The sequence below is a fragment of the Rhagoletis pomonella genome, unplaced genomic scaffold (genome assembly GCF_013731165.1).
Source record: "Rhagoletis pomonella isolate Grant_MI unplaced genomic scaffold, Rhpom_1.0 Rhpom_scaffold_00006, whole genome shotgun sequence".
Classification (NCBI taxonomy): Eukaryota; Metazoa; Arthropoda; class Insecta; order Diptera; family Tephritidae; genus Rhagoletis; species Rhagoletis pomonella.
In genome coordinates this window covers 33700456-33704328 of record NW_023458560.1, presented here as the reverse complement: position 1 = coordinate 33704328, position 3873 = coordinate 33700456, and the positions used below count along the sequence as shown (strand labels likewise).

Sequence of the window (3873 nt, the reverse complement as noted above, 5' to 3'; positions counted from 1 at the left end):
CCAATATCTCTACCATGTACATGTGAAGAGCCATTGCTGTTGTGGTAGAACTGTATTGAAGTACATACATACATATGGAAGATGGTGGGGAAGTGTAGGGTTAAGAACAGTTTTCTATCTATAATAGGGCGGGCCAATTTGTTTGGTAGTATTTTTTTCGGACTATGCGCGTAATTCGAAGTAAATTTGCCGAAAAAAACATGTGTTTTAACTAAAATCAATTTGGAGTTTGCCAAATTGCGAAAATAGGTTTCTTAGCATTTTGCTGTAGTGTCGTAAAGAAGTGCTTAAATTTTGTAAATAAAAACATGAGGAATCCATTTCTGCACTTATATTTTATTTTTTTTTAAACTTCCACCAGAGGGCGCAACAGTGATCATTTTCATATTTTCTTCGAAATTGATTTTAGGCCCATGGTTTCTTCGGCAAATTTGCTTAGAGTTACGCGCAAAAATTGACCCGCCCTAATATATAACCTTTTCGCGGGCCCAGCACTGGTGCATAAAAACCTCGAGACACTAGAAAAATGCTTAAAGAAAAACCTTAAGGTGATTTGTAAATGATCTATTATGAACGTTTTAGGTAGAAGTGGTTTAAACATGCAAACGCATATTGAGAGCAGATATGATCAGAAGTTCCAGAGAAAGCGTATCTAAATGACTTTAACAGCACTAACTGGGTTCTGAGCCAAAAACGATAGAATACAAGATTGCGCCAATCGAGCTGAGAGCAAATGACCGTGACGTCAACAAATACCAGAATGAGAGAGCAAGACAAACTCGACAAGAAAAAGAGGAAGCATCGAACAAAAGGCAGTATTGCCAAGTTTTGAATTAAAAAAGCACCAAATTTTTATTGGTGTATTTTATGGACTTTATATGCATACAAAATTTTATTGTAAGGATGCCGATTCAAATTGATAAAAATCAATGTTTCTTGCTCGACGGTCGTTTTCTTCTGGCATGATTGAAGGTGCTGCTACATATTATGTTGTCGCTTATGATTGTCACTGTGCCATGATTTTGTTGAAATTTGTGTAAAGTTGCTTACCACACTTACGATTTCTATAAATTTTGCTTCCATTTTTTTAAGTTTTTTCTAATTTGGTGTCTTCAAACTAAAAACAAAAACACCAAAAACGCACCAAGCATCAAACTCAAACATTTTCACGTTTTGAATACCCACTAAATTTGGTGCGAGAAGCATCAAGTTGGCAACAGTGAATGTAAACAAAAGTATTTTATGACGTCAGCGATTGGGTGGATGCTGTCAAATCGACGAAGAGAGGGTTAGCGGTCTGCGAATGGCGCGGCCTTTATTTCCTGGATCGTGGGTTCTGGGCCAATGCCAAAGCAAACGCTGCTGCTTCCTTTATACCAGTACAACATATTTCCAACCTCCCTGTGGCGATACTCTCTCTCCTTTCAGTACCAAGAGTGCCATAATTGAACATCAAGGAATTGGTTACACTGCCCTACAATCAAGTGGATCGAGCGAAAATCATTTCTATGTACATATTTACATACATACATACATATTGCGAAATTTCATAAGATATTTTTTGCTGCATTAAATGTCTAGCATTTAAATGGGTATTTTGCGGTGAATTTAGTATTTATCTTCACAGATACGCCTATACATGTACACATTTATTTATATACACAGAAAAATGCCTTATAATAAATTGTCTGCATTTTTGCAAGTATAAAAATTTACATTTATTATAATTGCGCGCAATCAGTTCAACTTTAATTCAGCTGTGTCTATTTGAGCCTAAAAAAAATTGCAAGTAAATTGTAGCGTTGTATATTAAAATGCACTATTACCTACTCGTACATATTTTATTTCAAAACCAAATTTTATTCACTGCCAATTTTTATGAATGAAAATCCACCAGAAAATAAAGTAATCGGGCTGACAAATATTATGGAATGGCGGAACAAAAAATTTACGATATTTTCAATGCTTGAACGAGTGATCGTGGGTTTTCTATTTAAATACCCCTTTATCTTGCCTACATTCTGTCATCGTCGAAAATTTCACCCAAGAAGGTGGTCGGTTGGCGTCTGCTAGAGGCTGGCTGGCCTGCTGGTTTGCGGTTATGACATGTCGTTGGTCAGTTATCTGCTGTCTGGTTTGATTCGTCGCTTGTCTGCGATTCTCGCCCACTCTTTATATACCGTTGAGTTATTAATTTAAATGAAATGCTTATTTGTCTCATTAAAATTGTCCCGAGCAGGGATACATACATACCTACACATACAAATAAATATGGGCTTGAAAATGGTGGTCACCTCATGCATATGACGTTAATACATATGTAATGTGCATATACATATGCAAGGAGGTATCACTTAAAATGGCATTTATTGCATTCTTCATTGTGGCTGCCTTTTAAACTCTTTCCATACAGTATAGGCGGTGATATCGCTTAAAACACAACCAGCTCAAAAAGAAGAAATGCAGAAAGAGATACTATGTACTTTAAGCAATTCAAATATTTACATAAAACTAAATATATTAGGCTGCCTCACCAAAAAAAAAAGACGCGGGTTTTCCACCGGAATTATAAAATTGATATTATATTTTAAGACTTCGCAAAATTTCCCAAATAATTCCCAATTTACGAGGGCTTGACCAAATTGTAAACACCTCAAAAAATAGATTTTTTTATAAATAAAATAAGTTTTTCAAAATACTTTTTCCAAAAAATCAACACAGCTGATAAAAGAGTTTAAGCTAAAAAGATTTGCATACAAGTGTTGTAACATTTCATTAACTGAATCAATATAATGAAATTTTCGCAGGTATTTTCAAATCGATGCAGCTCACGAAAATCTCAATATTTTTTCGAATTATTCGTGGCGAAAATTTAAAAAAAAAATATAATAGATTTTTATAATTCCGGTGAAAAAACCACAACTTTTTTTGGTGAGACACCCTAGTGTTAGTTACTCTATACATATATGGAAGGTAATGAAAAATTCAGTGTAACTGACTAACCTGAACTTAACCTTATTTTCAATTTCCTTGTCTAGATTGTAGATTATTTTATTTTGTTTATTTTCTTACTTTTTTATTTTCGGTCGAAATTTGAGTAAAAATCGAACAAACAACTCTGCCTTTACTAGTGGGGCAGGCATGAACTCTCGAACTTACTATTTATAATAGTCAAGAAGCTCATTATGAGTAGTGAAGGCATACTGCATAGAGAGTTGTGGATATGTTTGTTTTAAGGAGGTTCGTCATTATATATTAATATTGAAATAGCTTTTATGCCTACATACCTTTCATTACATATGTATATACATATAAATGTGCATACATATATGTATGTACTCCTGTATTCATCAAGTTTTCCGTAACTCTTATTGGGATGTCCTTGGTCGTAAACTTTGTCGAATGCCACGAACTTCGGTGGAAGTAAACATAAGCTACACACATACATACCTATGTAGGAAGATATTTGTATAATGCAAAGTATGTGATTACACAGGCCAACAAAAATGAAAAAAAAATGTTGTTGCGACAAATGTTAAAGCTATTTTTGATAGACTTTTTTATGCTGATTACGAATCCGTAAGTACAAAGGATCCAACACGTACAGGTTTTGAGAAAATCGGCCTTTTGCAATATTTGAGAAGCTCTAGCAAAGAGTAGAAAGGTGATAGAACCTTCCACTTAGGCTTAGATTAAAGCAAGAACCCTCGACTACTATCCTTGAAAATACCATTCCTGCACATTGAATTTATGGTCACTTATAGTCATTTATTGAGCAGTAAAATTTGACTTTTGGCGAAGTTTGAGTCCCTGTCGCAATTAAACAAAAAGGTGATAGAACCTTCCACTTAAGCTTAAATTAAGGCTTGAACT

At 34.5% G+C, this 3873-nt stretch overlaps 1 protein-coding gene across 1 annotated transcript in view; it reads right to left on the bottom strand.

Annotated features, from left to right (window-relative positions):
- The window catches only part of LOC118740617 (solute carrier organic anion transporter family member 74D), an 833870-nt gene that overhangs the window by 759790 nt on the left and 70207 nt on the right, over positions 1-3873 (bottom strand).